Below are 24,001 nucleotides of genomic sequence, written 5' to 3' on the forward strand. Positions count from 1 at the left end.
CCCAGAGCGTTTGTGCAGAGATCAAGCTTACTCACGGTATTTCCGATCAGCGGTTCCTGCGACCTATCGTCCTGCTCCAGTGTCCCGAGTGAGCTTTGCCAGAGTCAGGTAAGGGCTTAAATAGCCGGTTTGATTGTTATCACCTGGAGAGGGGAGAGGGCGCGGTCGCGTTTTCTGTTTAGGGCGCAGGCGCTGGGAGCTAGCGGTTTTCACCTAGCGCATGCGCAATGTGAGGTTTCCAGCGCATGCGCGGTAGAGGTGAATACGAGCGCTATGCAGTCGCGCATGCGCCATGGTACTGGGTTGGCAATGGTAGTGGCAAGTGCGCGCGGGTCCGTGCGCAACTGAAGGAAAAAGAAAGGAATAAAGTAAAAGGCCCAAGTGGGTCCCTTATTATTTAAAAAGCAACAACAGGGATTACAAGGTATATATAGGTCAAGGAGGCAATTACAGAGTAGGGACAGACCACGAGTCTGAGCGCAGACAGGGATACTGACCAATATCTTACATATGTGTTTTTTATCTCGCCAGAGCATTCCACGGGATGGAATCATTGAGCCCCTCTATATGGGTAGAAAGGCGATAAATCCAGCGTTGCTCTTTGGTGAGCAGGATCTTCTCATCACAACTTGAAAGTGCGAATTGTTCGATCACCGTCCAGGTGAAATCATTCGGGGTGTGATTTTGCACGATGAAATGCTGGGTCAGTTTGCTGATGTTTTTACCACAGCGCATGGTGCTTCTGTGTTCAGTCATCCTAGTTCTGACCTTCCTAGTCGTCATGCCTACGTATCTCAAGCCACAGCGACAGGTGATTAGGTATACTAGGTTAGATGAATTACAGTTTGTGAATTGTCGTTGTGTCCAGGTTTTCCCAACTTCCAACGACAATGTCTTTGAAGGGGTAGTCAGGTGGCAGACGCTACAGTTGTAACACGGTTGGTGGCCTATTAGTTCTGGTAGGCCCCAGGTGTTTAAAATTGTCTGGCTGGTTTGGTGTGTTTTTCTGGGTCTCGTAGTGACCAGCTGATCCTTCAAATTTTGTGCCCTTTTGTATGCGAAGCGTGGGAGGTCCCAGTTCCTCGTGCCTGAATTGATGATTTTCCAATTTTTGCGAATTATACTGGAGACCTGATTGGAGGCGGTGTTATAGGTGGTCACACACGTCATGGTTGGTGTTTCTGGTGGTCTGACCACGGCCTCCAGAAGGGCCTCCCTATTCTGATTGCGTGCTCGTTTACAGGATTTTGTGATGATTCTGGACGGGTAGCCACGATCTTCCAACTTGTGGACCAAGGCTTTGGACTGGTGTTTGAAGTCATGGAGGTTGCTGCAGTTCCGGCGAATACGGAGGAACTGACCAAATGGCAGATTCTCCCTCAAAGGTCTGGGGTGGAAACTGTCAAAACGCAACAACGAGTTCCTGGAAGTTGGTTTGTAATGAGTCGTTGTGGTCAGACCCCCCTGATCAGCTTTTATGTTGAGGTCCAGGAACGCCAGTTCAGTAGAACTGCTGGTGCAGGTGAACTTCAGAAAGGGATCAAGGCTATCTGTCCCTACTCTGTAATTGCCTCCTTGACCTATATATACCTTGTAATCCCTGTTGTTGCTTTTTAAATAATAAGGGACCCACTTGGGCCTTTTACTTTATTCCTTTCTTTTTCCTTCAGTTGCGCACGGACCCGCGCGCACTTGCCACTACCATTGCCAACCCAGTACCATGGCGCATGCGCGACTGCATAGCGCTCGTATTCACCTCTACCGCGCATGCGCTGGAAACCTCACATTGCGCATGCGCTAGGTGAAAACCGCTAGCTCCCAGCGCCTGCGCCCTAAACAGAAAACGCGACCGCGCCCTCTCCCCTCTCCAGGTGATAACAATCAAACCGGCTATTTAAGCCCTTACCTGACTCTGGCAAAGCTCACTCGGGACACTGGAGCAGGACGATAGGTCGCAGGAACCGCTGATCGGAAATACCGTGAGTAAGCTTGATCTCTGCACAAACGCTCTGGGTAAGCAACAATTTCTCTCCACAGGTGATATCTTAACTGTAATCCTCTACAAATGTTTAGGGTCTCCTTTCCCTCCCTGCCAAGTGACCCATGAGGCTTTAACAGCAAGTAGCAAGTGTGAGGAATTATGCACTACACTTACCTGTACCTCACGCTATGCCTGTTTCGCTGTGTAGCCCACCACTGCCACTGCGTTTAATAATTTACCGCCATAGTTCACTATAGCCATGGCACACTCATGGCTAAGTTCTTTGCCGCTCTAGGTCGCTCACGCACACCAGAAGCCGGCAATTGTTGTGTTTTGGTTAATACCATTCTCAATGACTCTCTTTGTATGTCTGTACTGTTTTGTGTTTTATGTACAGTAAAGCAGAGGGAATCCCCCTCTTACACGTACGGCACCTTAGCGAGTGCAACACTTTTTTACCATACACTTTCACTTAATATAGTTTATTTTCACTCACACATACTCATTTGGTCCTGAGGAAAGCCAGTTTTAATCAAAAGGCCTGGCTGAAACATGTAGACCACAAGGACGTAGGAGCCCCTAATATACTCCACAACGTCCACAGCCTTTTTATCTTGCTAACAGGGGCCCAGGTATTAAAATTTACCTTTACCCTCGGGAACTGGGACCTCCTGGATAGCTTTTAAACCTTTCACCTCCATTCTCACCAGCACTGCACTCTCAGTAAGAATACCTGCTCCTCAGTAATCTGGAGTCGCAGCACACCCGGGACACATTCGGTGTCACTGTGGTGGGCCCGATGATGAAGCATGACACCAACTAGGTTGGTGTGTGAGGGCTTCATGTCCAAACCTAAGGGTTTGCCTACAGATATACCTTCTGAGTCTCCTCTAACACAACATAGCTAGTCCTATATTGATATCTCTGTGAATCTAGCTGACATTATTAAATCAGACATCATGTCATTAATACTGTTAAAGTCCCAATCATCAGAGAATGTACTAGGTGTCACAAAGTCACTTAAGGAAACCTTTAGTTGAGGAGGATACTTCAGGATTTCGACCGGACCATAGATCTCATAGTCTGTTTTCTCCCATACTACCCCACCAGGTATTGGAATTGCTGTGACATTTACTGTTGACAGTTCTCTTTTCTTCACGTGGGATGATCTGTGTGGTTTCAGGACTAGGTTGATGTTCTGACTTGCTGTGTCCATTCAATTGTAATAAACTTCCCTAAAATTAAAACTAAAATTAGGCATAGTAGGAGTATGAATACCCCTGAAATAATCCAATGCTCAATCAACGGTGAATCCAGATATAATTCTTTGATTTGTTGAAGGAGTCCTGTTGTATTTTCTTTAGAATACTTTTTTGTTTCTGGCATCACTTCGGGGTCGTTTTGATCTTCAGAGAAGTTGTCGAAGTTGATGAAATAACCAGAGGCAGTTCTGTCAATTGTTGGGATTGTTCTTTCAATCTGTCTCTCGGTAGCACTTTCTGATGCCACATCATTGTAGACTGGTGTTTCTTGACGAACTGTTTCAATCTGCGTCTCAAGAGGCACGAGTTCCATGGCATTATTGCATAGTCCTTCATTGTGCACCGCAGGCTGATCGAATGTGATTAGTCTTTCAGTTTGAACCTCTTGGATTGTTGCAAGTTTGGGTATTCTGTTGTTTCTTGGGAGTCCACTGGGCCTACTGTTGATTATAGGCCACATGCTTGTGGTTTTACCAGTTCGATGGACATGACTCTGTTCTCCTTTTTACCAGCAAGGGGCGGTAGCACAACTGATCTTGTTCTGGTGACTGCTAAGACAGGTACTGCTTTTCTGTAAGAAGGCCCAAATTCCTTCTTAACCGCGATCTTTTCTCTGACTAGATCCCCAATCTTTGGAATCCAGACAGGCCTTGCTGGGGCTGTTGCTGGTGGTGCCTCGTCAGTGGTACTTGGCTGTTGCTTTAACTTTATGTTGCTTAATGATTTTCTTGTTTCATTCAGTTCCTGTAAAACAGCCAAACGATCCTTTACATCAAAGTGCGTTGTTTCTTCTTGTACCACTGACATCTGACTATCGAGGTCCTGAACTCGCATTCTAATTCCGAACAATAGTTCGTATGGGCTGAAACCTTTTAGAGAATTTCTTGGCATGTTGTTAAGACTAGTTTGGACACTTATTAAATGTTTGACCCACCCAGCGCCTGAACCTAATACCTTCGCTGTTATAGATTGCTTTATGTCACGGTTTTTTCTTTCTACCACACTGTTCCCTTCCGGGGTATGACGGACAAGAATACCGCAACCCAATTCCCATGCTAGCCATGGCCTCCTTATAAGCTCGAGAGCTGAAAGCAGGACCCTGGTCAGAATGGAACGTGGTAATTGCGTATATGCCGATAAAGACTCGCAAATCTTTTATAACCGTTCTAGCGTCAGCCGAGCGCTGGAGGCCTCATTTTTTAAGTGCTTTTCGTCTTAATGGTGTACACTGGGACGCGCTTCTCTTCTTTGATTGCGCAGATAGACCGCCTTATGCTGTCTAGAAGGGATCCTGAAACTACACTGGCCTGTTCATTACTGCGATCTCTGTTGCAGTTTTCACAATTTTGAGCAAAACATTGAATATCTATACTCATTCCTGGCCACCAGTACTCTGATTGTAATTCTTTCAGAGAAACCTTGATTGTTTGGTGTTTCAGACCCAACCCCATGTGTGCTTCCAGTAAGAGGAAGCCCCTCCTGCTCCTGTTTGGAATTACTCTGTCCCCCACTCCAGGGATTCGAGCAAAAAGGAACGGAGTTTGCATCGATTATGTATGCATAATTGAGTGGATAGTTTACGGGCAGTGCTGCACAGTCGCCTTTTACGGTCGTTTTTACTGCCAGCATGGTTTCCCCGTCTATGTATTTATCTGTACGCTTTTTTGTGGCTACGGAAGCTGGTTTAGTTGCTTCCGCTTTGGCTGTATTAGCCAATGAATTCCCTGCAACGTGAACGCCATCACGTTGAAGACTCTGTGCGTGAATCACGTGAGTCTTTTGTAGTTCTTTGTGTAAAAGAGCTACCTCGTTCCAGAGCAATTTATGCTTTATTGTGGCACCTGTGTCATCTTTGTAGTCGTTTTCAATCCAACTCTGCAGTTTATTGTTGTAAGAGTTGACGCAAAAATGAGAATCGCACACGATAAGTGTCGGGAATTCACGTTCTGCATTTTCGAGCGCCATCTTTAAACATCTGATTTCAGTTCTCTGAACCGAACAGTTTCTTACAGATTCAGTTTTTGTTACTTTCGGTCTGAATTTACCGCACAGCCAACGACCTTTAATAATCGCACATGCTGCATCGTAGGATTTTCTCTCTACGTTGAAATGCTGTACAGAGCTATCTGTATAGATTATACAGGCGTATTGTGGGAGAGGCAGAATTTCGATTGGCAGAGGATATTCTTCTTCATATTCTAAATCATTCAGTTCTTCGTATTGCGGGGCGAAATAGTATTTCACATCTTCCGCTCCTAGAGAATCTATACACTGTATCCATTTCGGATCCAGTGACACTGTAGGCAGGTTTACTGGGCTGAATAGCGCTTCGAAGGCGGATTCCGCTGTGAGGATATTAATCCTTTTGCCGTGTGCTAGTTCTCTATCATTTGCTAATGCCATTTGCACTGCTTTCACAGTTCTTTCTGTGGGACTGAATGTTTTTTCTACTTGTAAGTACAAGTGAGATTTAACTGAAATAGGTACCTTTTCTCCCTCATTAGAGGTTAGGTACGTGAATCCGCATCTTCCTGAGATGACTCGGATTACAAGATCGCGTGTGTTGTCACGTGTATCTAATTTTGTTTTTGCTAACATGTCTGTTTGCAGCGATCTCAAAATTTCTGTGTGTTTTTGAGTCCAATTGATTTGTTTAAAATCAGGTTTAATTAGTTCGTAGAGAGGTTTAACCCTCTCTGCGTAATTTAGTATGTAAGTTCTCCCGAAATTCAGAAAACCTAGTATGGATTGTAAATTCTTCAGCGTTTTTGGAGCTTGGAGTACAGCGCACTTCTCTAAGAAGTTGTCCGCTAGGCTTTTCCCTTCACTTGATAATTCGTACCCTAAAAATAGTACTGTCAGATGGGCAATTCGGGACTTTTTAAAGTTGAATTTGTAACCCTCTGCTGCGAACCCAAGTATAATGGTGTTCACTCTTTTCAAGTGAGTATCCAAGTCGTCGTCTGTGAGATAAATATCATCTACATAAGATAATGCTTCATCATCATAGATTTGTAGTAACTCTGTTACCCTAGCTGAGAATAGTCCTGGGCTGTTCTTGAACCCCTGTGGGAGTCGACAGAATTTTTTCTGTGACCCAAATGCAGAGAAAGCGGTCAAATATTTGCTTTCCGGTGCAATGTTTTGACAAAAGAAACCATTAGAAATGTCTAATGTCGTTTTATATTTCTTCCTAACTATATTATTCATTAGGGCTGCACTATGCGAGTTATGTACTGCAAAAGTTTTGCAACATGTATTAAGATGTCTGTAGTCCCAAACTAGACGATATGAATTGTCTGGCTTGGAGACAGGAAACAAAGGATTGTTCATTTGAGAGGTGCATGTTTCAATCACCCCTTGGTACTCAAGTTGATCTAAGATCTCCCTGACTTGTTTTTTAGCTTCTTGCTTTATGGGATACTGCCGTTGGGCAGTTGGTTCACTTTTTAATTGGATTTTTTGAGGAGTTGAGTCCTCATCCCATCCTACATGATTTTTATATAATGCAGGTGCCTGGGCCACTGCCCATTTCCTTGCATATGTGTATTTTTTGTGAATCGGAATGTGATTAGAGAAGGCAGGCATAATCACTTCTTCGCCACGAGGGCACTCCCTGACAAACTCTGGGGGCCAATCTTTTTCAGCTAACAGAATATCATAGCCTTTTGAGAGCTTATCCCAAAATAGACCCTTAATTTTCCTAGTCTTATACGCAATGTTATTTCGTATATTTTATGGGGCTCGCTAAGTCTGGTGTCGGCAGTTTCAACCTGACTGTATTTATTCGTGTCCACTGTCTCCAGATGACTCATCAAGATCTTGCGCGCTATACTGATCTCTGCTGCACTGTCCAACATTGTCAATGCCCACTCCCCGTTTTTCAACTGTGTCCTCAGTATTCTCGGCATGGTTGATTACCCTAATACTGGCTACCTTCTTTTTCTGAAATTGAGATTTCTTATTTTGAGCAGGTTCCTTGTCTTTGGACTTGGTGTGCTCTCCTGGGTCTGACCGTCCTCTTCTTTCCGAATTCTGTGGAAAAGATCGAGAGGGACGTGTATCAATACTTTGATATCTATCAGGTTTTTTCAGATTATCCCTATTTCTAAGGTTATATCTTTTCTCAGAGGGCTCCCTCTGGGGAGACTGGCGTTCTCGAGTCGGAGTTCTTTCCCCCCGTCGAGGAGACCTTCCTCTGGACTGGAAAACTTTTTCCTTGGGAGTGGATTGTTTATTTCCATCCCAGCTTTTTTTAGGAGTGTTTAAATTATTTTTAATAAATAATTTTACTAACTCTCTATAAGCTTTTGTTAATTCTCCTATGTTAACTAAGAGATCTTCCTTTGACATTTTTGCAATGTCCGGATGTGGTGTGTAGCTGGCTAGAACCGGCCACGTGGCTCCTGGTCTACCTAGTGGACCGAGCCTGGTTATGTGATCATTATGTTTTAGGGCGCCATTAAACCAGAGCAGGTGCTCTTGAAATTTAAGTGGGATTTCAATCTCCTCGAAAGGAGCGTACTCTCCCGGAGGTTCCTCTATTTTGTAATAGTGAAACTCTTTTGTTATAGCGTTTACCGCTGGAAAGTTTATCCATGAATAGAATACCTCTGTCTGCCGATACTCGTGAGCCTCTATCACGAAAATTACTGTACCACCTTGAGTTGTCAGTCCGTTTTCTATAAGTTTTAAAGTTATAGATCTTCTTAAGTGGACCGGGATGATAATAGCATCCGGGTCTGTGTATTCGGGACCCTGCTGAGTCGCATCTGCTGCGGCCCCAGTGGTTCCGTTTTCTGGCATTGTAAAAATGCGAGGTTTGCAGAGTAGGTCTCCAAGGAGACAAAGATTAGGTGCACAATATTTTGGAACACTGTATCCTTCAACGTTGAATAAACCAGAGCTTTACATAGGAATCTCTTCCTACTAAGGTCGGGCGGATTTTAACCTTTCACCCACTCCAGACGTCTATTGGAGTATTTACGGGAGAAAGGGGTCTGTGTGAAATATGCACGACTGAGTTACTCTAACTGTCTTGCGTTAGTTTATCGCCTTACCAAACGTTTGGGCGCCATGTAGTGTAGTTCCTAGTTTCCCACTAGGCCCTGCGCATTGGAATAACATAAACAGTAGTATCGACGTGGAACTGCGGATATTCCAGGCCTCCACTGACTATGCTAAACTTAATTGGGTGTGTTACCAACTAGCTCAGAGGTCACTGGAAACTTTCTTCTCTGCATGGGAAGTGATCAGCTTCCTTGGCACAGACAAGAAGGGATTCAGCTTTCCAACAACCGTGCAACATGACAACTTTGCTCCTCAGATCAAGAGTCAATCTCTAGGGTCGTGTGAAACAATAGACATGTATTTCACTCAGTCAGTCTAGTGCAGTTTACTTTCACGAGATGTAGAGAATAGAGAGACTGGCGTTTTGTCAATAAAGGGTTAACATTTATTGAACAGTCTTTCTTCTCGTACAAGAGAAATGTATTGCCACAATTGCAAGACTTGTTATGATAAAAAGTACGTACAGTAAGATAAGTATTGCGAAATAGAACTGTAAAAGCATTGATATGGTTTCTTAGCCATACAATGGTTTAAAAGTAATAAAACATATATACAGTCATATATACATTAGGCTAACATACTCAACTGGTGCTTCTAACTAAGCCTACCCCAGTGTGCCTGACCTAAGCCTAACACGTGGAAGGGGAGTTAGTAAGTAGCTTTAAGTTAAGTTGGTTTTGCCAAGGTTTGTTTCAAGAATTCTCGTCTAAGGGTTTAGTCAACACCATACCTCTGAATAGAATGATGGAGGATTGGTATCTCCTTCAGGGGTCCCTCTCGATATCCCAGTCACCCGCGAGGGTAGACCGGAAACGCCGGAGCTGGATTTCTCTGCAGGAGAAAGGCAGCGGGTCTCTTCAGCGCGTCGAGGAAGGAGGGGGGACAGCGTCCGCGGGCAGCTGGAATCTGCTGGATGTCTTCGCAGAGGGACGGCTGTTTAGCTCCTAAGCGTACTGCACCATAGTTCGCGCTTTAGCAGCGATAATGGTATCAGCAGCTTCACCACCACAGGGACAGCAGGCTGCAGCGACAGAGTGCTAGATTTACCAACACGGGGTCTTGCAGGCAGCTGGCATCAGCAACAGTAGCTCGCATTGCTTAAGGCAACGTTGGTAATATTTATACCTGACAGGTGCCGGGTTTGACGCAAGTTTGCTGGACATAAGACGTCAATTAAAGATGTCACTAGGAAGTGATAGTTATCAGTTGCTCATTAGAGTTCCATTACTAATCAAAACAAAGCAAGCGGGGATTTCCAGGTTTGCTGAGTTTTTATCTTGTTGAAGAACTCGGAGTGTTAATCTAGGAATATCAGATAGTGACTTCTGCTCTGTCATTGCACTAATTGGTCGCAAAGGAAGTGGCAGAGAACTATGCTGGAATGTGGCTCTGTTCGTGTGAGGCCAGAGATGACTTTTCTGAAAATCGCACTTGAACGGTTATGCCAATATAGGGAATAAATGGATTTATAGCCGAATAGGGGCATAAGGTCACAGTATCGATCAGGAACCTAGATAAACACGCAACAGTCACTGAGCTGTAAAGAATCTCTGTCCACCCCACAAAAACCTCCCCAAGACCAGGCGCGCGCATAACCTGGAACAGGTAAGGCCATTCCAGGCTGTCAAACCCCTTTTCAATATCTACCAAGAGTACTGCTGCAGTGGGAATCACACTGTGATCCTCTTCCAATATGCAGAGTAGACGTCTTACATTAGTGGCCGTATTTCAGGTCAGAATAAATCCCGCCTGATCACGGTGGACCAACTGCACCATGTATGGGAGGAGCCGAGTTCCGAGAATCCTACTGAGTATTTTATAATCGGATGTTCACATAGATAACGGGCAATAAGCCGCCCTGTCCGAGGGGTCCTTTCCGGGCTTCAGCAGAGGGATAATGATAGCCTCGCAAGTGGAGGCCGGCAGCCGTCCCACCCTCTGTGCTTCCGTAAAAACAGCCAACAGCTTAGGGGCCAATAAATCGATGTAACTTGAGTAAAACTCTATAGGTAGCCCGTCAGTACCCGACGTTTTGTTACGCACCATGTGTTTAACGGCACATCTTATTTCCCCCAATGTGATCTCCTGACCTAATAAGTCTACTTGCTCTTCTTCTAGCAGCGGAAACGTTCTATCTGCCAAAAAATCCTCTATGGCATCTCCAGTAACCCGCAACGTACTCCTGTATAACTCAGTGTAATATTCTAAAAACAACCAGTTGATCCTTTGTTGGGTATACACTGATGTTCCCGTCGAAGAAGTCAACGCTAATATGGGCATACCCCTAAGGGCTGGGTTGGTCAACCAAGCCAGCAGTGTGCTCGCTTTATCCCGTTCCGCATGCACCCGCGCCAACTATGTTCTGTGGTCAAAACAGCGAAACCGCTCTATTTGGGCTGCCACCCCCTCTCTAGCGTCCGAAACTTCTTCCCGTGCCCCCGGGTTCTCAGTACGAGCTCTCTCTGCCATTCGCAAATGGTGCTCCGCCGACTCTATGTCTCACAATAGCGTCTTCCAGACTATCACCATTTTAGTAATGCACAATCCTCATATTACCACTTTAAAAGCGTCCCACTCTAGTGTCAAGTTCGACTCCGTGCCCTCATTCTCAAGAAAATATTGAGCATACCTGTCTCAACATCTGCGCGAAAGACTGGGTCTTCCAACGTCCCCGGCCGTAAACGCCAGGTCGGTATCACAGGTCTCTCCTGGACCCAGTGTATTGTCAGCAATAACAGATTATGTTCCGATAATGTTCTCGCCAGATATTCACTGTGCCCCACTTTTGCATAAATTTCTGGGGTGCATAATTTAGCGTCCAATCGTACATGCAACTCATGTAATGCAGAAAAGAAAGAATATTCTCGCTCCTCCAAGTGTTGTGCTGCCCACGTATCTATAAGCCCCTATCTATCTTGCCAGTCCCTAATGATTTTAGAAATTCTATGTATGGGTGCTTCAGGTAAAGGTGGCTGAGACCTATCCATATTAGTGTCAGTTATAGAATTGAAATCACCTCCAAGTATTACCGGGCCAGTCAAATAGGGTGCCAACTTCCCTGACAGGTGGGCAAAAAAGGCCGTCTGATCCACATTAGGAGCGTATATACTACATAACGTCACATCCATACCATTCAGGCGTCCCTCCACTACCACAAATCTCCCTTCTGGATCTACTAACTGCTGTGTCATGTGGAACCCCAGCCCTAATCCATATCAGTGTACCCCTAGCGAAAGCGGAGTACGTTGTGTAAAAAAGTTGCCCTCTCCATCTACGCTGCAGTGCCCGGCCTTCAGTTTGGTTAATATGGGTTTCCTGAAGGAAAGCTATATGTAAACCCCTACGCACTAAATAAGCATGTACCCTGTGGTGTCTCAACATTGTCTGGATCCCCGTACATTCCATGTAATGCATTTTAATTCAGGTGACGTCCCCATATTGTTCTCCAAGTCCCATACGTAACTGTTCACTTTCTGTGGTCACACGGGTGGCCCCTACTTCCCCAAACCAAACCCACACAATCCCCCAACAACCAAACCGGCTCTAAAAATCTTGTACCCATCCAAACTATCAAACCAATTGCTTCCCTGGTAGCTACCAGAGAACCACTCAAACAACAAAGTTAGGGGACGTGTCCAAGAGCCGAGAAGATCTGGTCCCCAACACCACGAGTTTCTGGCACCTTGCCCCACTAATGATTAAGCCTCGATTTTTCCTGAGGCACACCAGTTTGAGGGAGCCACATTCCTCAATTTCCCCCACCCCTTGCCATCACAGCTGATAAATATACCAGCAACACCCACGAGAGAGATGAGGCCTAGCCATAAACAAGACACCCTTGACGTCTCTTGGAAAAGTCTTACAGAATCATGCATCAGTGAACTCATCCGCTGTCCCAGGCGTAACATGTGGCATTGGAACACTTCCTGTGTCAGTCTCATCAGAGGCAGTCCCGCTAATCCCTTCTCCGAATCTGTTGCCATTATCGAGTCTGCCCCTCGTTCTTGGGATATTGCTGTCACAGCCTGCAACACCGCCGATCTCTCCTTCTCCGTCTAGGTCTCTGAGTGCCAGGATGGCACCCTCTAGTGGCGCCTCCGCCAGCGGGCCCAGGCCGCGACCTGCTTCGTCCAAACCTACTCTATAGGACTCCAGCCAATTTCATGCCTCTTCAGGCTGTCGAGAAAGAATGTTTTACCTTCCATGGTCACCCTCAAGCATGCAGGAAACATCAAAGAATACTGGTGGATGCCGTCATCGCGGAGTGCCTTCTTGACCTCCAAGAACGAAGCTCGATGGCGCTGCACTTCGAACGTATAATCCGGGAACAGTGTCACATTATTATTATCCACGCTGAAGGGGCCTGAGGTGAGAGTCTTGTTCAGAAGCAAGCCCTTGTCCTTATAATGGAGTAGGCGCGCCACCACCGGCCTGGGTGGCCTCCCGGGTGATAACGGTCGGGCAGACCCCCTATGTGCTCTTTCCAAGGTCTATAAGGGGGTCAAGCCCTCAGGGTCAACCTCAGTCCGTAGCCAATTCTCTAAATAGTCCACCATGCTGGCCCCTTCCACGCTTTGCGGCAGCCCCACCGCCAATACATTATTTCTTCTATTCCGCCCTTCAGCCCTCTGCTCCAGGGCTTGTAAACGGCGAGTGACATCTCCCATCTGAGCTTCAAACGCCTTATGAGTGGGCTCCAGGACCTCTAATGTGGTTTCAGTCTGTTTCACACGGTCAACTAGCTTAGCATGGTCTGCTCGAAGGAGGCCCAGCCCTAGGGTCACCTGCGCAATGTCCTGCTGAAGGGCATCCCTGGTGTCCGTGATGGCTTTAAGTATCTGATCTACCTGCTACTGCATCATCCCCTCGGGCTGCGCTTCCGCTGCATCCTGCTTCCGTTGATCAGCCGCCTCTTCCTCCGGTTCTGGAGGCGCTCCCCCCTGCTTGCCTAGTGGTTTCCCCATAGGTCTCAGCTCCTCGGGCCACTAACAGCGGCTTAACCTCTTAAATGTTCCCTCATTTTGCCTGTGTAAATCGCAAGTACCAGGCTGTTCCCGCTGCGATGGAGCTCCCTCTCACCAGTGCTCCTAGTGGGCCACTCACAGTTCAGTCGCCATCACACTTGGGAATCCCCTACCACTTCCTGATAGCACTCCGTGCGGCAGCTCCCTTAGTACCCTGGTTGTACTTCCAACGTCCCGGGTGCAGAGGTCTCCTCTTCCTGCCTTCTACTCTTCATCCCCAGACATGCGAGGTGGAAAGATCCTTGTCCCGAAACCAGTGCACCTTAATCAGGGCCCCGCCCGTCAACACTTCTCGGCCCCGAGACCAAGATCGCCTCATTAAGTTGTCACCAGTTGCTCACTGCGTGCTCGCATCCTGTGTTCCCCAAGAGGCAGCGATCTCCGAGATCTGTCCCCGTCACCGCTGTGGGATATCTCTTTTTAGACTCCAGCAGCAATATTCAAGGGCCGTTGCAAAACCAAGACGGTGGGTGAGTCCCTCCACCGTTTCCCCAGCCTAAACAGCAAGCCAAATCCTCAAGACGGAAGGCTCCAATCTCCACCCTGCGGTACCTTTGTGGGCACTCCACCACCCTCACTTCTTCCTTCCAGCCTGCGTGCGGTCGTGGGGCCACTCAGCCGCTGTGCCAATTCTCGCGGGTGCTCCGCCAACACCTGCAGCGTCAGGTTAGTAGCCCCCGATGCAGATGCCGCCTTTGGAGCGGTTCTTCCTCTCCAGATTCCGTCAGGAGTGCGCACTGGAGTCCCCCCGGTCGCAGTGCCTGCTGCTCAGTGAGGCTCACAATATGATGGCCAAGTCCACGGGCCACTCTCCCAGCGATCTATACAGCCACGGGCCTCGATCAGGAGAGACCCTGGTTAGATCTGTTCGGGAGCCTGGGCTGGATAGCTTGGCAGCACAGGTGTTTTGTCTGTTAGGTCGGTAAGTTAGAGGCTCTTAAGGTTCTTGGTGTACCTGCAGAAGAGGTTAAAGAAACACAGCAGGGCCACTCTCTATGTGGAGCTGGTCTCTTTTGGAGTCCCTCGATTTGCAGGTAAGTTTCGGCAGCTGACTGAACACAAACAAGCCTTAGTGCTTGCAACAGGATCCGGTTCCTTGGGTATTATTGCAGGGCGGGTCCTGGCATCTCCAAACTTGGTAGAGAGACTGATATGGCCTCCTGGAGCACGAAGACCTCTTGCTGGAGTGCCCCTCCCTTGGTAGGCCTAGGAGGTCCACAGAATGCTGTACCGGGCAGGTGCAGTCAGTGCCTGCTGGTGAGGGAAGTAGCTACTCCACTCCAAGAGAGATGCTACAAGGTCCACCTATTGGCAAGTTGTTGTCGGTGATTGTCAGGAAAGCTACAGTCAGGCAGGATTTTGTCAAGGTAGATACTGGTCCACAGATCTCACGTCTTCAGCTCTTCTTTGTCCTTCAGGAAAACGAATTTGCCTTCCTGGGGTCAAGGAGCCACCTATATTTAGAGGCGTCAAGGGGGGTGAAGGGCAGTAGCCCATGAACTACTTATCCCTGGGTTCACTACACCCCCTATATGACCACTTCCTGTGGGGAGTGGGCATAACCATGTCCCAGAGTTCCTAATTCTATAAAAAGCAAGATGGTGGAACCCTTCTTTCTTGGAGCACATCAGGTGGCCCACCTTAGGGGTGTGACTAGCCTGGTGGTGCAACACGCCTACTGCATTGTTAATTTTCCGCCTATCTTGGTGCCAAATGGGCCTCAGGGTGGGGGCGGCATCTCCCAGTTCTGGGAGAAGCTGGTGTTGCATATAAAAGGCAGCAGAGGCTTTGAATCCCCTTGCCTTGATATGCTAAATTACTAGCCATCATCCTGGAGGTGTAGCGAACACCTTCCTCCCAAGCAGGCATTGTTTCTGTCCTCAAGCTCTCGCCTGCAGGGGTCAGAAACTTTTCTGTGGTAGCAGGCTGGATGATACCAGTCAGCCAGCTCACTTTTATTACTGGTAGATTTTTCATGGGGCACCTCTAAGGTGACCTCTGGGTGCATGTCCTAATAAATCTAGTCCTGGTGCCAGTATAGATGTATTAATACATGGTATTTACACCTTAGGATTAAGTAAAGCCATCATGTAGCTGGGGAAATCTTAATGACTAGTGCCCAGTAAATATACATAAGATAACTTCCCTGTTCACTTGTACTACTAGTAATTGCACTAGACAGCACAGGTGCTGCTCAGGTATATATGCCCTTGCATGTTATATAATGCAGCCTGCCTTGGGCAGATAAGGCCTGCTGTAGGGGTGACTTACATATATTATATGCGATTACCTTGACATCGCACACAGTGAGGGGAGCGTGGCTAAGGTGCAGATGAAGACAGTCGCGTGAGCTGGGAACTCCGCGCTGACCCCGCCAATTATCCTGGTTTGGGAGCCGGTAATGTTCGTCAAATCGCCCAAGAGAGTGCCAGAAGGTGTTGGGAACTGCTAACGTCGATAACAGGCAAGGTTGGCGAGGGCCAAACGACCTGGTGTGCCCAGCCTGAGCGATACCAAGATGGCGCCGATGGCGACTGCCCGCAGCCTGCAATGAGACAGTAAGCAGGGCTCGGACATCAGACCTGGAGCTCGAAGGGAGCTCGAAGGGAGCTTGCTGAGAGCGGCGGAGGGGCCTCAGTACTGGTTCCGGTGTGGACCTTAAGGAGCAGATGGTGCGTAGAGTGCAGAGCGGTGAGACACTGCCCTGGCTCAGGAGCACCCTATAACGTGGCAGCCCGTGGCGGGGAGGAGAGTGAGCGGAGAGGTGGCTGTCGGTGGTCTCTATGGGTGGAGACCCGAAGAGATCTAACTGGGGTCTCTCCCGATCGAGGCCCGCGGCGGTATAGATTGCGGGGAGAGTGGCCCGTGGACTTGGCCACTATACTGTGAGCCTCACTGAGCAGCAGGCAATGCGACCAGGGGGGACGCCAATGCACACTCCTGACGGAATCTGGCGAGGAAGAACCGCTCCGAAGGCGGTCTCTGCATCGGGGGCTACTAATCTGGCGCTGCCGGTATTGGCGGAGCACCCACGAGAATCGGCACAGCGGCTGAGGGGCCTTACGACCGCACGCAGGCTGGAAGAAGTGAGGGTGGTGGAGTGGCCCACGAAGGTACGGCAGGGTGGAGATTGGAGCTTTCCGTCTTGAGGATTTGGCTTGCTGTTTAGGCTGGGAAAACGGTGGAGGGACTCACCCATCGTCTTGGTTTTGCTGCGGCCCTTGAATATTGCTACTGGAGTCTAAAAAGAGATATCCCACAGTGGTGACGGGGACAGATCTCCGGGATCGCTGCCTCCGGGTGAGCACAGAATGCGAGCACGCAGTGAGCGATTGGTGACAAATTAATGAGGCGATCTTGGTCTCAGGGCCGAGAAGTGTTGACGGGCGGGGCCCTGATTAAGGTGCACTGGCTTCGGGACCAGTGCTCCTTAATCTTTCCACCTCACGTGTCTGGGGATGAAGAGTAGAAGGCCAGAAGAGGAGACCTCTGTACCCGGGATGTTGGAAGTACAACCAGGGTACTAAGCGAGCTGCCGCATGGAGAGCTATCAGGAAGTGGTAGGGGATTCCTAAGTGTGATGGCGACTGAAAGGCGAGTGGCCCACTAGGAGCACTGGTGAGTGGGAGCTTCATTGCAGCGGGAACAGCTTGGTACTTGCGATTTACATGGGTGAAATGAGGGAACATTTAAGAGGTTAAGCCGCTGTTGGTGGCCTGAGGAGCTGAGACCTATGGGGAAACCACGAGGCAAGCAGGGTGGAGCGCCACCAGAACCGGAGGAAGAGGCGGCTGAACAACGGAAGCAGGATGCAGCGGAATCGCAGCCCGAGGGGATGATGCAGCAGCAGGTAGATCAGATACTTAAAGCCATCATGGACACCAGGGATACTCTTCAGCAGGACATTGCGCAGGTGACCCTAGGACTGGCCTCCTTTGAGCAGACCATGCTAAGCTAGTTGACCGTGTGAAACAGACTGAAACCACATTAGAGGTCCTGGAGCCCACTCAGAAGGCGTTTGAAGCTCAGATGGGACATGCCACTCGCTGTTTACAAGCCCTAAAGCGGAGGGCTGAAGATGCCGAAGGGCGGAATAGAAGAAATAATGTACGGGTGGTGGGGCTGCCGCAAAGAGTGGAAGGGGCCAGCATAGTGGACTATTTGAGAGAATTGGCTACGGACTGAGGATAACCCGGAGGGCTTGACCCCCTTATATACCTTGGAAAGAGCACATAGGGTGTCTGCCCGACCGTTAGTGCCCGGGAGGCCAACTAGGCCGGTGGTGGCGCACCTACTCCATTATAAGGACAGGGACCTGCTTCTGAACGAGGCTCGCACCTCAGGCCCCTTCAGGGTGGATAATAATAATGTGACACTGTTCCCGGATTATACGTTCGAAGTGCATCGCCATCGAGCTTCGTTCTTGGAGGTGAGGAAGGCAGTCCGTGATGACGGCATCCACCAGTATTCTTTGATGTTTCCTGCATGCTTGAGGGTGACCATGGAAGGTAAAACATTCTTTCACGACAGCCTGAAGAGGCATGAACTTTAAACTGAATATTAGCTTTGAGATCGCACTATTCTGGAGCGAGTATTTTATGATGACGACCACTTCCCTAAGAAAATCTGGGAAACATAGCCTATGTTTTAGAACTTGTACATTCAGTCCACAGTGAGCAAAACAGATGTGTTGTGTCTCCTTCTTCAGACTTTTTTCACAGGTTTGTAAACATTCTTGTTGGTTTCAGTATGAAATCTAACATATGTACTATGTATTTTACAAATTGTAAAAACAGCACTTCTGGACAGAATAAAGCATTTCACTTCAACTCAACCACTAGAAACAGATAGGAATAGGACTTTATGTGACTATGCTAAACACTACAACCCATGACTTTCAAGGCGCTCTAGCAATGTCAATCAAAAGAGAGTAATATTCACTGGCAAAAGGAAAAGATATTAAGGGCCTTTTAACTCAGGAACATCAAAGAGGACACTTTGTGAACAAATGCTTGAATTTGTTTCGAAGAGAGTCTTGTCTTGTTTTACATTACATAAAACTAATCAGCTACTATTGTGGGACAAACCTTTGTAAGTTTGACAATCTGAAACATTTCCGCCCTCAGAAATCAGGTCACTAATTTAAAATTTAGGACAGAAGCACAAGTTACTACTTGTGTAACGATATATCTGTAAGAGACATTAGTTAGTGATAGATTCCTTACCTTAGAATATCCCCAGGCGTCAGACTGGATCCGGAAATTTTTGCGTAGCAATACCCCTGCGCGCTGGTAGGCGTCGTCTGCGGCTCCGCGTCCGTCGTCGGCGTCGTGAGCGCCGGGATGACGTCGGAGTATATAGACGGCGCCCATGCGCGCTGACGTCAGTTCTGATAACACAGCTTTTCCGCGCCAGATACGCAGAGCCATGATAGAACTAACACTGGTGCCATGAAACTAGGGCCCTGAAAGGGGATGACCTTAACCCTAAATATCGGTTCGCAGAACGGGGAGGATGGGAGGGCGGTAAGGAATCTATCACTAACTAATGTCTCTTACAGATATATCGTTACACAAGTAGTAACTTGTGCATCTGAAAGAGACACGTTAGTGATAGATTCCTTACCTTAGAATAGATACCCCAGCAATACCAACCCCGGTGGTGGGTCTGCGAACCAATATCACACCAGAAAGTCCTGGAGGACGGAACGGCCAAAGAAGCCATCCCTTCGGACTTGACTGTCCAGGCAGTAGTGTCTTGCGAACGTGTGCAGCGAGGCCCACGTGGCTGCCTGACAGATGTCCTGCAGGGGGACACCGCGGCCCAGGGCAGTTGTCGTTGCCCGAGTGGAGTGAGCCCGCAATCCAGCCGGGGGCTCCTTCCTCGCCATGGAGTAGCATGCTTGGATGCACAAGATGATCCACCTAGAGATGGTCCTCTTGTGTACAGCCTTCCCCTTCTTCGCGCCCACGTAACCAACGAAGAGTTGGTCATCCACCCGGAATTGGCGAGTGCGGTCTAGGTAGTAGGAGAGCGCACGTTTTGGATCCAGACGGTGGAGCCTCTCCTCCTCTTTCGAGGGGTGCGGAGGCGGAAAGAAGGTGGGCAAAGTGATGGACTGCCCGATGTGGAAGGCCGTGACAACCTTGGGCAGAAAGGAAGGTCGTGTACGCAACACCACCTTATCAGGATGTACAGACAGGAAAGGTGGAGAAGAAGAAAGAGCCTGGAGCTCACTCACCCTCCTGGCAGAGGTGATGGCAACCAGGAAGGCCGTCTTTAGAGTAAGGAGACGAAGAGGGCAGTTATGAAGTGGCTCAAAGGGAGCACACATCAGATAGGTGAGAACAAGATTCAAGTCCCACTGGGGCATCACGAAGGGAACAGGAGGGAACATGTGCGTGATGCCCTTCAGAAATCTACTCACAATAGGGGACTTGAATAAAGAAGGCTGATCTGGTAGCCTCAAGAAGGCTGATAGAGCAGAAAGGTACCCTTTAAGAGTGCCCAGAGCAGAGCCCTGCTGGGCAAGGGAAAGAAGAAAGAGCAGCACTTCCGAAAGGGGTGCAGAGAGAGGATCCACAGTCTTTGCTGTGCACCATGCCACAAATCTGTTCCACCGGCAGGCGTATACCGACTTTGTGGAGGGACGCCTGGCTGCCAGAATGATATCACAGACTTCGGGAGGCAAGTCAAATGGCCTCAACTGCCGCCGCTCAATCTCCAAGCTTGTAGGTGGAGACTGGACAGGTTCGGGTGCAGGACCGTCCCCTGCTGCTGCGACAGAAGGTCCTCCCGAAGAGGCAGACGAATCGGGGGATCGACTGACATGCTGAGTAGCTCGGGATACCAGTATCTTCGTGCCCAGTCCGGAGCCACAAGGACGACCTGGGCCCGGTCGCGCCTGATCTTCTTCAGCACTCTGGGCAGAAGTGGTATAGGCGGAAAGGCGTACAACAGACCGCAGCTCCACTCGCGACGAAAAGCGTCTCCGAGCGAGTGCCGCCTTGGAAATTCCAACGCGCAGAACTGCTGACATTGCGCGTTCTCTTCTGTGGCGAATAGATCTAACCAAGGCTCTCCCCACTGTCGAAAGAGACCTTGCGCCACGTCCGAGTTCAGACGCCATTCGTGATCCATCATGCACCGGCGGCTGAGTTCGTCCGCCCTGGCATTCAGAGAGCCTGCCAGGTGTTGAACCACCAGGGTCACGCCCTGATGTTCCAGCCACTGCCAGAGGCGCAGAGCCTCCTGGCAAAGGGTCCACGACCCCACACCGCCCTGTTTGTTGCAGTACCACATGGCGGTGGTGTTGTCGGTGAACACTTGCACCACGCTCCCCCTGACAGAGGGGAGGAATGCCTTCAGTGCAAGACGAATCGCCCTCAGCTCCAGAAGGTTGATGTGGAGCCGGGACTCCGCCGGAGACCAGAGGCCTCTGATCTCCGCCTCTCCCATGTGGCCTCCCCAGCCCTGGAGGGACGCGTCCGTCACAACTACGTGCTCCGGCTGGGGTAGGGAGAGGGGTCTGCCACTGACCCAGTCGTGGTCCGTGAGCCACCACTGCAGTTGCTTCGCAGTGCCCTCTGAGATCAGGACATGATCGGACAGGTTGCCCTGATGCTGGGCCCACTGAAACTTTAGGTCCCACTGCAGAGCCCGCATCCGCCACCTGGCGTGACGCACCAGAAGGATGCAGGAGGCCATTAGCCCCAGAAGCCGCAGCGTCAACCTGACCGAGACCCGGGATAACGGCCTGAAGACAGGAATCAGAGCCTGAATATCCCGAACCCGCTGTTCGGGTGGGTAAACCCGAAACTGCGCCGAGTCGAGAACCGCTCCGATGAAGAGGAGCTTTTGAGAGGGACACAGGTGCGACTTCGGCACATTGATGGAGAACCCCAGCAAGTGCAGGAGGTCGGCCGTAGTCTGGAGGTGGCTGACGACTGTCTGGGGCGAGCCCGCCTTCAACAACCAGTCGTCGAGGTAGGGGAAGACTGATACCCCCTGCCTGCGCAGATGGGCTGCGACCACCGCCATCACCTTTGTGAACACCCGTGGGGCGCTGGCAAGGCCGAAGGGGAGCACGGTAAACTGAAAGTGCTCTTGGCCTACCATGAACCGTAGGTAACGCCGGTGGGCCGGCAGGACGGGGATGTGGAAATAGGCGTCCTGCAAGTCCAACGCTACCATCCAGTCTCCTGGGTCCAGGGCAGCCAGGACCTGAGCCAAAGTGAGCATCTTGAACTTCTCCGTCCGGAGGAAGCCGTTGACGTTCCGCAGATCCAAGATAGGGCGTAGGCCCCCTTTGCCCTTCTTGGGTACCAGAAAGTAGTGGGAGTAACAGCCACGTCCTACTTCTGGCCCAGGAACGCGCTCGATGGCCCTCTTGGCCAAGAGGGCCGAAACTTCCTCTTGCAGAAGTTGCAAGTGATCCCCCGACACACGGTGGTATTGAGGTGGCATGGATGGAGGGGAAGACTCGAAGGGGAGGGAGAAACCCCTTCGGACAATTTGCAGCACCCACCTGTCCGAAGTGACTGTATGCCAGTGGGAGAGGTGATGGCGAACCCTGCCTCCCACGGGCGTCACATGGGCCTGAAAACTCGGAAGGTTTTGAGGCGGGGGCTGCTGAGGGAGGTGTGGACTGGCCTCGCCGCTGACCCCGACCACCGCCGCGGCGGTTCCCACGTCCGCCACCGCGCTGCTGGACATTTTGCGGCGTGTGGCTGGCGGTCCGTGGTGGGGCGCCCCTTCCGTGGCCACGAAAGGAGCGAAAGGCACCCGATTGCTGGCGTGGGGCCGTAAGACCCAAGGACTTGGCCGTGGCCCTGGAGTCCTTGAAACGTTCCAGCGCATGGTCTGCCTTGTCGCCGAAGAGGCGACGGCCATCAAACGGCATGTCCAGGAGGGTGGCCTGGACATCGGCCGAGAAGTTGGCGGACCTCAACCAGGCGTGGCGTCGAACCGCCACCGTCGTTGCCATCGCCCTGCCCAGTGAGTCCGTGGTATCCAGCCCACACCGGATAGAAAAACGTGCCGCATCACGGCCGTCCGCAAGGGTTTGGCTGAGTTTAGCCCTGACCTCCTCAGGGCATTGTGGCAGCACCTCCGCAACCGTGTCCCACAGAGTGTGGGTGTAGCGGCCCAAGAGACAGTTGGTGTTCACTGACCGTAGCCCTAGGCTCACAGACGAGAAGACCTTCTTCCCGAACTGCTCATATCTCTTGGATTCCCTGTCGGGCGGGGCCGACGGGAATGCGGTCTGGGAGTTGGAGGCCTGGATGACCAGACTCTCGGGGGTGGGGTGGGTGGACAAAAAGCAAGGGTTGCCCGGTGCCGGGCGGTAGCGTCTGGCCACGTTCCTGTCCACAGGGGGGCCTGTGGCGGGCTTGGACCAAGTGCCCAGAAGAACGTCACACAAGGCCTCGTTGAACGGCAGGAGGGGCTCCGCGGAGCCGGACTGCTGTTTGAGGACCTCAGTGAGGAGATTAGTCCTCACGGCCGCGACGGGGAGCTGAAGGTTTAAGGCCTTAGCTGCCTTCGTCAACACTACACTGTAAGCAGAACCCGCCTCCGAAGCCACAGTCGGGGGCGACGTAAATCCAGTGTCTGGCGAGGTGTCAATACCACTGGCCTCCCCAAGCTCATATGTCCAGTCCTGATGTGACTGGCAATCACGTGCCAGAGGGTCCTCGGACCCCTCCCATTGCTCCTCGTCACCCGGCTCCTGGAGACCAGGATTAACAGCCAGGGCCTCCTCGTGGAGATAGAACTCTCCGAAGGCCGACTGAATCGGCGCCCAGCGGCGCCCCTCCGACTCCTGAGGAGGACCGTAGGAAACATTGGGGGCGGCAACCACATCGGCTGCCGGGGACGACACCTGAAGGGACGGCGCCGGCGAGGTCGTAGGGTCGACCGGCGAGGTCCCGGATCCGGAGCCGGATCCAGCGAGGTCGTGCGGCGCCGGGACCGAAGTCGCCAGCGGCGCCGGGCCCGAAGTACCCGACGTCGTCGGGGCCGAAGCGCCCGACCCGGAAGGACCTCCAGACGGAGCCGATCGGCCCGAAGGCGCCACGGGAACCGACTGAGGAGGGAGGGCCCTCATGGCCATGAGGTACCTCTCGACCTCCTCCTGCGACGCGCCGTGCCCAGGGACCCGAAGGTGTGGGGCAGGCGGCGACGCTTGCGACTCCCGCGGAGCCGCGTGGGCGGTGTCGCCCGAGTCCCCGGTCGCATCGTGCGAGCGACGGGGCGGGGCGGAGGATCGATGGTGTCGCTCCGACCTCTCATGCCTCTTACCTGAGGACTTGGAACCAGACGATCGGTGTCCACTCCCGGAACGTCGATGACTCCGACCTCGCGACCTGTCCCTCGACCTCCCGTGGGACCGGGACCGGGACCTGGAGCGGCGCGGGGCCGACTGCCTCAGCTCGAGACGCTTGCGGGACCGCTCCCGCCTAGCCTTCGACGTCAGGGCCCGGCAGTCGGAGCAGGTTCGATCGTCGTGGTCGAGGCCTAAGCACTTCAGGCACCGGCGATGGGGGTCCGTGACCGACATGAGTCGGCCGCACTTCGAGCAAGGCTTGAACCCGGGCATCCCTGGCACCGATAGTCGAGAATCGACTAAATAGAGGATCAAAAAGATCAAAAAAGTTTTCAGT

General features: G+C 50.7%; 1 protein-coding gene across 8 annotated transcripts in view; it reads right to left on the reverse strand.

Annotated features, from left to right (window-relative positions):
• CWC22 (CWC22 spliceosome associated protein) overlaps positions 1–24,001 on the reverse strand; it is a 466,526-nt gene that overhangs the window by 189,048 nt on the left and 253,477 nt on the right. The gene's annotated exons all lie outside the window — the stretch shown is intronic.

Source organism: Lissotriton vulgaris, chromosome 2_1, assembly GCF_964263255.1.
Source record: "Lissotriton vulgaris chromosome 2_1, aLisVul1.2, whole genome shotgun sequence".
Lineage (NCBI taxonomy): Eukaryota > Metazoa > Chordata > Amphibia > Caudata > Salamandridae > Lissotriton > Lissotriton vulgaris.